Below are 13,161 nucleotides of genomic sequence, written 5' to 3'. Positions count from 1 at the left end.
ATCTTGATGTCAAAATTTAAAAACAATGCATATGGTTCAAATATTTTAAATATCAATAACGGTTATAACCGTCAATATAAAAAAAGCTCTCCTGTAAAATCTTGTCATGAGTCTTGAGCTCTTACAAACAAAAATCACAGTCAAATAATAACATTCATTCTTACCATTTAAAAGAATTCATATTTTATTTATGAATGTTATGCTTTGTATTTTAAAACGACAGGTCAGTTGCCCGCGTTACCTGTACTCTGATATATCGCGAGTCATCAACCTTTGCCGCATCTCTTGAACTCATGTAAATCTTTACAGTAAATTATTGAGGTAAAAATCGTTACAAAGTTTTATAGGCACATTTGGGGAACAAATCAATTTCATAAGCAGGGTGAATTTTATATTTCTACATAGAATAAATTAATTTTATGATACTCCTTTACGTTAACAGGGGCTCACTTTAGAGGTGTAACTAATGGGTTTCTTTTTTAACACCTTAACAACGTTAAAGAAAAATATAGAAGTTTAAGTATTTACAGGCCTTGCGAGCTGTCATAGGCTGGTGAGAATATGACATTTATATTATTCTTCATCAACGCTGAGATGTCAAAAAGTAAAAAAAATGACTCCTTTAAGGAGAAAACCCTGATTTTTGTACAAGTATTTGGGCACACTCAAAATGTTTTAATGGGAATATGTTTAAACTCATATTATGTGTAAACTCAAAAAGTAAAATTATAGAAATAAAATCATAAACCTAAGTAGCTTCGTTGCTAACTTGGAATCGTTGATTTGCATATACCATATACCTTTGAAAATTTTAAATTTATGCACTGATTGGCGCGACAGTGGAAAAAGATAATAAATTCTCGAGGTCTAGAAATTTGCAAAATTCTGGAATTTGTAAACTTACTGAAAAATACTATGGCAAGGCAAGGAGTGCAAAGTTTTCTTTTCATCTGGCATTCTATGTTCAGACGGGTACACAACATTTTCAGCAATATATTTTAATTTCATTAATTGATTAGGCAGTCACTTTGTGGTAATATCTCGCCATTTTAGTTTAAATTTCACTTAGTAAATACCAATAATAGTACTTGAAATCTATTGTCAGTCGTGTTTCGATGCATTCCGCATCACTTTCACAGTATTTTAAAAATAATACTGTGGAATGCATCGAAACAGTGTTAAAATAGATTTTTGAAAATGTGGTATTTACCAAGTGAAATTTTGAATATAAGTACTTACATGATTATTTTTTTATGGTTACACCCAAAACAATGAATGGTTTATTTGCCAAAAATGGCGCATTCCTCATTCTTTCATTTATAATTGGATGTATGTATGTATATCATTCAAACAAACGTGAATTATCACACAATTTACAAACTAATATATATTATATGATTGCAGTATAAAACTGTTTATCCAAAAATAAATACTACGTTATATATAATGACCAAGACATCATGGGTCGTAAGGAAGTCCAACGAAAAGGTGTTGCAGGACGTAAAAGAAAGAAGAGAGCTTTTAAATCATATTTTGAAGAGGAAGGCCAAGCTAATAGGGCACTCAATTAGACATAGCACCTTTCTTAGCAACATCTTCGAAGGAAGAATCTTGGGAAAACGAACAAGAGGCCGCCCAAGAACTTCATACTTCCAGGATTTGAAGCGGCTCATGGACGTCTCCTCCTATTCGCAGCTCAAGAGGATGGCGACTGACAGAGACAAGTGGCTGACACAACAAGGCGCTGCCTTTAGAAGATGATGATGATGATGATATAATGAAATGAATCATCAATATGAAAATAATCAACCTTGAATTTTAGAGATGTAATTTATTCTATACAAGATATATTTTTCAGGTTTAAGTCGAAAAATATCAATCATAGAGAAAAAATGATAATAACTAGATGTTTTTAATATATTACGCCAATTTATATCGAAACTTATAGCCGACGTTTCATTGTCTATTGCAGAGGTTGTTATATGCTTAAGGTTATGTTATAAATAAGAATTTTACTCACAATACAACAATAATATAATATACAAATTTATGTGTTTATATTTAGTTCTAATGATTTTTAATAATTATTTATTATTTAAAAAAATATTCACTATCATTTTAAAATAAAAGATGAAACCGTTTACAAACATTTGGTTTGACACAGCTTTCATAACTTGAGATATCCAGAGACTGCACTATTTCTGTCCGTATTTCCGGGTTTGGTGAATTTAAATAATATTTCGTTGTTTTACTTGATAAACACCACCCAGTTTTACTTGGTAAATACCATTATTTCTGACGTGTAAAAATAATGTGGAATGTATCGAAACATGTGTCACAATAGATGTTAAGAAAAATTGGCATTTACCAAGTAAATCTTAAATTAAAAATAGATAGATATATTACAACCAAGTGACTGCCGAATCAATTAATGAAAATATTTCAGTTACCTATTGCTATGATTATTTTTTGTGAGTTCTCTATATGACTTTTTTTGCACATGCTTTTTTTTTAATCTTGTTAATGTTTATTTGATTGTATGCCTTATTTAATTATAACCACTGTGAATTTTACGATACATACAACTTCATACATATTTTTTGTCGAAGATACTAAATGTATTAAACCTTGATCAAAAATAGTGTGTATTTTTTATGTATCCATAGCTTCTCATAAATATGTTAATTTAATATTATTTATATATTTTTTGATGCTACCAATAGCTATTTACAATTTAAAATTCAAGAATTATTTTAGGTCTGATACAATATATTCATAACACGTGTGTATACACACGTATTATGCATGATATATGTTACCACTGACTGATATTAAACATTAGTTTTTGTTTGTTTTTTTGTTGTCTGAAATTGAAAAACAAATTGATGTTTTTCCTCAACTTTCAACCACGTCATTTTTTATGGGAAGGAAAAAATGATTAGTCTGATTCACCACGTACTTACTTGAATCAATGATTTATCTAACTAGATATTTAACGATGATATTGAATTATACATGTTAAATCATATTTTTATGGATTTAAGTCAAATTGACGATATTTTTTCATTGAGGAAATTTTCAAACATATAAATAAATAGTTATAATATTTGACCATCGATATTTTCCTTGCTTAGGAATAAATCTGATGTATAGAAATGTATAGAAAATGAAACCATATCGTTTCACTCACTAAAAATATCAATGAAAATTGAAGGGACGATATTCAATCGAAGACGAATAACAGGGTCGCATTTAAAAAAATAATGTGGATACCGTTCTGTTTTTCAAAAGGACAAAAACATTAAAATTCAGGAATTTGTACGGAAACAATAAACGACATTTTTTTATTGAAGTTAATGCATTTTCTCTTAATAGCGTCATTATTATAATTATTTCGACGTCTCAAGAAATTTATTGATTGTAACCACGCAACTCCGATTTCATTGTGAAATATTACCGCGGAATAAAATTCCGCAACTGAAGAAAACTCATTATTTTTAAAACAGTGAATAACATTGAAAAACACATCCGCTGAATTAATATAAAAAAAAACACAAAACAAATACTTCAAACAATAAATACTGCAAATTTTAAACCTTAACCTACATTTTTGGAACAAATTCAACAAACTTTATTTGTTTTATTAATATTCCAATAAAGGCGTTACATATGGTATACGTACACTTATTGCAATAGTATAGCAGAGAAACAGCTTTCAAAGACAACAGCTGGAGGCACGTTGCAGAAGTCTGGGTGAGGACCTATGTGACACCGTATCCGTCTTAGGTCATAAGAAGCTATCATAAGAGGCGGTATTACAAATGCTAAAAAAAGTAAAGGAGATTGGTACTTTAAACCAAGCTAAGACAGAAAATGTCAAACCGACTTCTAGTGGAACGGAAGGCTCACGACAGTCAACAGTCCGGCTTCTCCTAGAGAGTCTTACGTGATTTTCTCCCAGCAAAGAACGAATGCTGACAAATAACCGATTGTCCATCAATAGTTTAACCCTCATTTTCCCAACACAGAATAAATAAAAAAGGGTTTTCAGAAAGAAGTGACTAAAGTCCAATCATTGATATTTGATCTTTGAACATAATGAGTTAATTCAATAATAAATGGAACTCCAAAAAAGCAGTTTGTGTTAATACGGGTCTATTTATTTATAAAGTATTCTTTCAATTTTTTTATTAATATATCCAACATTAATATATCGAGAGAAGAAGTTTACACAGTTTATGACCATTGACTGGGTAAATTGATCACTTTATACACCGTCGACACAATTTTGACTCGCTTAAAATATTAAACATAAATCAAGCGTTTCATATTGTCACTTTATAATCTAGGCAAAACAAATGATAGATCATCATTGGTATTTTATTCTTCAATTTAATAATAAACAAATATTTTATTATAGGCATCTGAACTTGAGGGAAAACATCAAACGTTTTTTTTATATAAGTTGATAGTCTTAGCATCCCGGGGCTTATAACCTGGCACTTGGCTGGCTTAAGTGATTACTTTATACACTTGTGTGACGTTTACCATTTAGTTCATTATTGAACAGCCCTGTGACACATATTTTATTGATATATATCAATAAAATATGTGTCACAGGGTGAATAATGCAATGTCACAATAATAATTGTCACAGTATATAATTGAATAAAAATATGCTTTACAGAACTGGAAAAACTGTGGCAATGTGATAACGTATTTTTTTTATTCTATGGCCTCTCACAATGATAACGTTAACACAGTAGAAGCCTTTACTTGTTATTTTCCAATATAAAATAATTCTAAATTATGTACTGTAGATGAAATATTGAAGTTTATTAAGTATTTACATGTTAATAAAATAATGGTTAGCTCATCAATAATTTTCCTTCCATTAAAGACTTCCATTATATTAATTATTAACAATGCAATTCCTGAGTACTATAATAAATTTAACTGCCTTGTAATAGGAAAATAATTTCATGAATGCATTTAATGCACTTCACACATGAGTCAATAGAACCTGCATTCTCGCTGTCTTCCTTGTATTTCATATAATATGGGCATAAATGCATAAAACTTACATTATTTCCTTTTTGTTATTGACGTGGCCATGAAGAAAACGGAATTATTTATTCAATCGATTTGTTTAGTCAACGCAAATAACGACTACATTTTGTACACGCCATCTTATTCTGTAATATTTACCGTGCATCAACGCAATCTTTGCGTATTATCTTATACCCATGTACTGTACTATCTGCAGCTTAGCCTTCAACTTTAACTCCAACGTTGCTTAGAATACAGGAAGTTCTCAAACAAAATTCTCTACTTAATCTAAGGGCTATGGTAAAATTATCTTATATAAATATCAACCAAGTAAATCTTAAATTAAATATTGATAGATATAACCACAAAATGAATGCCGAATCAATGAAATTTCATATTCATTCGGCAATAGAAATTCAAAAGAGCGCCTACGACCATTTTAATAATTTTTTAACCTCCAAGACCCTTTTTGTTTGTAAATTGAACTTTAAAGTAACACCTTTTTTAAACCCTAACACACACACTTAAGGGTGCATAGATCACTGCATCATATTAAAATTATGCTTTATTGATCGTTTTTTGATCATGATTGCATGAATCCAAGTGATTACTCCTGCGTAAGCGCACAGTAAGCTGTTTCTGCCCAGGATGATATTAAATATGGTAACTATGGGAGTGAAAATCACCCTAATTTATTTCAACAACTCCCTACTCGTAATCGAACCCGAGACCTCTGCAATAGTAGACAAAGGCGCTTACCACTATAATACGGAAGTGGAAAACATTAGAAATTATTTAAATTTATAGTATTTTTACAGTTTTTTATTTTCAGGTGATTCAGCAGTCCAGGCCGTAGGTATACCTCGCTGCATCAAGTTTCTGCCGCTCTGGACGTCTACTGCTGCTAATTCACCAGCAGTTATCGTCTGAACTTCGGGATGCGGACTTGACTTGGGAGGGGGTAAGGATCTGTCAACCGCCCGAAAAGATGATAGGCAGGTTAAACGCTCCACAATGAAAGTAGATATAGTTTTTAGTCTTCTTCCTATTTTCTTAGTGTAGAACTTTTAGACTGTTTTTGAGAGGTATCCTGCAATATTGATTCCCAGCTGTTAATCCATCTCTTTGGTGATCTGACCGGGAGGCTTCTACCTCGGGGTTGGCCTAGCAGTGGAATGTGGGGGAGTCTGATGGTTCCATTCTCCTCTCATGTACAAACCATTATATTCTTCATTGTCTACCCCAATTACGACGTCTTGGGTCTCACATATGTATATATTATCACAAACACACACATACACACACATCTTTTAAAAATTTACTACGTTTCAAAAATATCTACTTGTTGAGAAATGACATAAAAAAACTGAAAGTTAAAATAATAAAAGCTGTTAATTTTTTTTTTATATTTTATGTAATATTATGAATATATTTATAAACAACATAAGTACGCATAAAAATACAAAAAAGACGTATCAATTATGATAATTGATCAAAAATATTTAATTTAACCTCAAATTAATGAGATAACACACTCCCTGTGCGATTTCAAAATCCTTCCATGTTAATCTGCGTGTAAATGTTCATCTCATTGCCAAGTCATGTTAAAATGTTCGGAACATTAATCAAAAATAGTTTTTATTAAACAACATGTCAAAATATCATTTAAATGGCAACCTGCTTTGACTCCCAAATGTGTATATTAAATTAAAAATCAATATGCGTTTATAAAATAAATATAGGTATAACCATAAATCTAACAAAAATCTGGAAATAGATAAACTTGTCACACTGTTAATTTTTGCTCAGTGATGAGAGATTTATGATGTTTTTTAACAATACAATGCTTTAATTTGTATTTTAAAAACAAAGGTTTTCTTCCTTGTTTACCTTGTTTTGAGTTAACGCATGGTAATAAATCTTTTTCAACAAACGTCAATCGAAATTATTGAATTTTTACAGCTTATAATAAATGCATTACAAAACATAGTGTTACAAAACACCGTTTTGTATAGTAAAATGTTTATTTACTTTTTTGAATTTTTTTATAAAAAAAAAATAATAATAATATAATAAATCCCTTGCCGCACCCCCATGGTGCATAGGGCACTGCTTCATATAAACGCAGTGTTATCCCGATCGATAACACATGAAGGAAAGGTGATCAGCCCTCCACTTCAGGTACCAGTCCAGTGTAATATTGAATAAATATTAGAGTGAAAAAATCACTTATATTTATTAAACCCCCCTGGGAATCGAACCTGGGACCTCCAGAACCTCCAGAATAAATAATATTTTTTAACAATACAAAAGGTACTATTGTTAAGTGTTTAATCTTAGTTTTATTCAGTTAATACCACTATTTCTTAAAATCTATAATAGTGACCCATGCTTCGATTTTCAAATAGCGTTTGAGAAAATAATACTAAATAATAGACTTGGGTCCTTGGGATGTTGAAGGTTGAAGAGGCGGTAGAAGCTATTTCTTATTTTTATTTGCATATTTCTTCACTTTTAATTTCTTCAGTTAGAACATATTTATACAATAGGGCTTTAGTCATTGTCATATTGTTAATTATGGGTTTATTATTATTTTTATTTTTAAATACTTAGTAAAACTTAAATAATAGATTTTACCACAAAGTGACTGGCGAATAAATAAATGACACCATTATAAAGATCTATCAAGTTTAGTGGTGTCTTATATAGATTTTTGACAAGAGGAATAAGACTTATAATGAACTTTGTGGCAAATCTTGATTGATATAAAATATTGAATCAATTGTATATATTGTACATATTGTGCTGTATCTTGGCATCAATCACAATAATTTATTATTAACTACAACACATTCAATATCATTTTAAGTTATATAAACCAAATATGCTATAAATCCTTGTACATAACAGAGAGCTAATAAGTATTTTTTTTAACAATACGATACTTTTGTTCGTATTTAAAAAAAAACTATTTTCTTCCTTGTCTATCATGTTATGTATAAAAATATCGTGATAAACCGTTTCCAACAAAAGTGAACCAATAAAAAACAAGGTAAATTTATTTTTTACAGCCTATAAGGGATTTACTACAAAATTATTGAAATATAAAAATAAACGTTTTGTAAGGTAAATATTTTATAAACTAATAACTATTGTCATAAAATGTTTTATATTTTAATTTATGTAATGATATAAAACGCAGACATAAAACATGAAAGAATTATGATGTTTTGTTTTTAACAATACAATACTTGAGTTTGCATTTTAAAAACAAAAGTTTTCTTCCTTGTTTGTCTTGTCATGTGTTCGCGCATCGTAATAAATCGCTTCCAATAAAAATCCACTAAAATTATTTTTTTACAGCTTTTGATAAGCAATTCTAAATACAATACGTCATAAAACCGTTTTGTATGGTTAAATATTTATTTACTACTAACTAAAGTGATAAAATATTTTACACAGTATTTTTTTTGTAGCAAATAACAGTTTTCTATTCACGACTGTTATATGCCGGGTTGGCCCTTAGGACTTCTGAAAAACATATGTGTGTAAAAATATAAATAATGCGATAATATAATTTAAACCATAATTTTTCTACGTTAATTTGAGAAAGCTTTTATTAAGTGAACACATTTTTATTTGTATGAATTTCCACAAAATATTGCGAATTAATAACTAGTAATATAAATCCTCTGATTAATAAAAAGTTCCTTATTATTTTTCGTTATCTAGTTCTTTAATATGCACTTTTGTAGTTTTATTTTTGATTAAATATCATTTGTATTTATTTCAACAATAACACTGTCAATATGTAAACAACGCATATCGTAGTCGTACAGGAGAAAGTGACCAACAGACAAAACGTAAAATGTTCAGGACGGCTATTTAAGTCACTTTTACTTGGCAAGAAAATAAACATCAATGCAGTAAGTCATTTTTTTACTTCTAATATATTATACTTCTATGTTTAAAATCCTTTGGGATTTTTTCCTGGGCTATATTAAGCTATAAAGATATCAAATAGTCAATGATCACGTTTTTTTTAATGCACTTGGTCACTTTTTCTTGTATGACTACGATATACATATTCTGTCTGATCAGAGATCAACAATTGGCACCAACAAAATCTTGTTTCATTCAAGTCTTAATGCATTAAAAAATAAATATTAAAATCACATGCATCGAAACATTTAGGTTTTAATATACTTATATATTTATAAATATATTGTATATCAACCTCTAACTTGTTAAGCAGCACAGGTGTTTCATGTATGTAAATTTATGAATACGTTCACGTTTATATGTGACTATCGCATATTGTATTTTTACATGTTATACAAAAAAAACTGTCAGTAAAAACTTGATATTTTTCAATGTGCAAATAATTCACACGTTGAAAAAGAGGCAAATATAATACAAAACTACTGTAGCTTGACCTCACGAGACTTAAATTCTTATTTCTACTCTATAATACTTCTTCATATATTAAATCAAAAATATACATTAATGTATACTAGGCTCACAAAGATACGTAAAATGTGATATTTTTATTATTTATATTTGAAGCACTAAATTTGTGATTTTCCATTTTATAATTAAAATGTTACTTTGTTTTGTATACAATTTTTATAGTGATTTTCAAACAAAGTAAAATATTAATTATGTTGTATTTTTAGTTGTACCAATGGAATTAAAATAAAACATGTTTTTTTAATGTAGGAAATCGTAAATATTTATATATCAGTTCACAAAGGTTCAAAACATAGTCTTATTCGATAAATGAAATGGGTTTTTGAATCTGTTTAATATTCAACCACTGTTATTGTTCAAGTAAATTCCATCCTTCACGGTGCTTGACATATCTACACTTTAAATATCACCATGGATATGTCGTTTACAACATTTTGAGTGTGTCCAAATACTTGTTCACAAATTTGGATTATCTCCAATTATAGGAGTTATTTTTCATAATATTTTTTGGCATCTCATCAAAGATGAAGATGAAAAAAATAATTAAATTTTAGTGCAATGTTTTAAGGTTTAAAAAAAAACCCTTATCCGCACCCAATGGTGCATAGGGCACTGCGTCATATAAACGCAGTGTTATCTTGATCGTTTACTCACGAAGGGAAGGTGATCAGCCTTCCGCTTCAGGAACCAGACCAGGGTAATATTGAATAAATATTACAGTGAAAAAGTCACTTTTATTTATTTTACCCCCCTTGGGAATCGAACCCGGGACCTCCAGAACGGTAGCCGAGCGTGCTGACCATTACACTACGTAGGCGGATAAAGTTAATATATATTAAATAAAAACTAAGAGCAGTCATATTATATATAGTATAAGAACACTCAAAATTTTGAAATTGAATTGTTTATATGAATAATAAAAACTTCTTCATGTTTGATGAGATGTCAAAACATAATATGATATGTCGATTATAGAGCTTCAATAAGTCGAGTTTCAATAAATCGATTCTATAAATCGAGCTTCAGTTAGAACCCTGTTACTATTTATTTATTAACTCCTACACACATGATTATTATTGCCACCTTGACACGTCACTCACATATTATATTAAAATATGTTAATAACGTAAAAATCTACATACATGTTGCCTCGCGGCTTTGTAATCCTGATATATTCAAGGTAAACATTTTTCATCTAAAATGGATTTTCATAATCCCTTATCTCGCACGTATAATGTTTTTTTTAAATTCTAATACACATTGAATGTTTGTACTACAAGTTTTTACTTAAAAGTGGTACTGTATTTTTTATTCTAAAATTATTCAATCAAGATATTATTAATTTTTTCATTCATTGATTCGGCAGTCACATTGTGGTAATACCAATCCATTTTTAATTCAAATTTTACTTATTAAATACCACTTTTTCTTAATATTTGTTGTCATATTCATCAATAATTTCATAAATTGATTCGGCAGTCACTTCGTGATAATATCGATGCATTTTAATTTAAATTTATATGGTATTTGAAAATGATGCGGAATGCATCGAAACACGTGTCATAATGGATTTTAATAAAAAGTGATAATTGCCAAGTCAAATTAGAATTCAAATTCAAATTATTAAATCAGAATTATTTTTTAAAAAAGTTTTTTTTATTATTCACATAAATATTTCAATTTCAACATTTTGAGTGTCCAAATACTTGTTCACAAATCTGGAATATCTCCTAATACAAGAGTTTCTGCTCAATAAAAAGCTACTATTCATATCACCAATAGATTTCTCTAGTGAAGTTCTATGGATTCAAGAACAAGGATTCTAAATTAGTTCATAAATATAGAACTTCCAAGAATTTGAGTAGTGTGGTTGTCAATAATGGGTTGAATTCGTGAATGTTACACGTGTGTGAAATGATCACTTAAACCAGCCTATGACGGTTGTCAGCCCCGTAAATGCCCAGACTTCCATATTCTTCTTCATCTTTGATGAGTTATAAAAAAAAAATTCAATTTCATACTATTTGTGTGAGCCTAAGCGGCTCATTATTAGAAATAGGTATCAAATTGCGGTAGAGTGGGTTTGAGCCGAGAAACTCTGACTTGAGAGTCCGCGACACTAACCACGGGACCACAACCCGGCACAAACTATAATTATATTTAATATTAATGCTCACAGTTTTTATTGAATTTTAATAATTAAATCAAATTTCACCATTACAGGCAGATAAGGGGAAAATGTATTATCAAAAATAAAATTGATGTACCTACATATAACTGATTTCATAGCACCAAGATTTTTATATTCCTCGATTTTAAATGCAGCAGGTGTCATTTGTATCTTTTTCGGATAAAATTGATTTAGAGAAACTTTTTTTTTTCATCTCAAAACTAGTTTGGTTGGTTGGTTGCTTTTCAGTTTTTGAACAATAAAATGATCATTTCCTAGAAAATATGCTAATATTCCATTGAATTGAAGACGAAGATTTGTATAACGTTTGTTTTGTACAATATGTGATACTGAATATCACATACTATATTTTGTATATTAAAAGCATTGTTAACTTTGTGGTATGGTAATATAACACTCTCCTTATCATTCATTTTTGTATAAATGTCAGACAGAATAAATTTATTTAATGACCTGATGATGAAATGATTATTCCGAAACCGTTAGTCACGGACTAGTGTTTATTAAGTATGAGTAATAACAAGACTTTTACTACCTGTCATAGCCAAGTTTAATACACTTTATCACTTTATACCCGTGTAACATTCACCAGACTTCCATATTCTTGTATTATCTATGTTACAATATCAAAAGAAAATCCTTGTTTGAATAATTCGTAAGTGAAGACATCCAGAATTTGTGAATAAAGATTTGGACACATTAAAAATATTGGAAAATGTGCCACACATACCTTGGATTCAATTCACACAAACACAGTGATATTTTGATACGCATTTTTAGAGTATTAAATAAAATTGGTTTCTTAAAAAATGCAAAAGAATTTCAATTAAATTGTATTTTTGGGGTTCTTAATATGGCTATATTAAATCCAGACCTTTATTTTACGATGTCGTTAGGTGTTTGAGAATTTATCGACTTTAAAATGTCATTAATGATAAGGTTATTTACTTACAATTTTAACGATTTTTCCAGTTAAAATAAATTCGAATGTATATGGACCGTATTACGATGAGTGCAAAATTAAAATTGAAAAAAATCAAATATCATTGTGTTATAATTTCCACTTTAATTCCACAAAAAAGATTATATAATCAGTAAAAATAAAAATATTATTGGTGATTTCTTCAAAACTACGAATTCCCACAAGTCATTCACTGAGGGCTTTGAAAATTTGACAAATCGTTGCATTCAAATACGCACATGATTTTATATTTACTGTGACAGGTATATAAAAATACGTTTTGTCCAAGACTGTTAAAGGTATTTTTACCTAAAACATATTTTTTAAACAGATTTTACAATGGCAGCATCATCTGTAAAATATGGAAACAAACGCAATGCTAAATATTGCTCATAATGGACAGCGTGCTTTTGACAGCTGCTGCTTTCTATTTTATTTCTTTTCAACTTGACCAGACGGAGCCACAGTAATTCATAACCGAGTACAGCTT

The sequence above is a fragment of the Brachycentrus maculatus genome, unplaced genomic scaffold (genome assembly GCF_059751285.1).
Source record: "Brachycentrus maculatus isolate JH-2025_06_01 unplaced genomic scaffold, ASM5975128v1 h1tg000183l, whole genome shotgun sequence".
NCBI lineage: Eukaryota > Metazoa > Arthropoda > Insecta > Trichoptera > Brachycentridae > Brachycentrus > Brachycentrus maculatus.
This window is presented reverse-complemented; position numbering follows the sequence as displayed.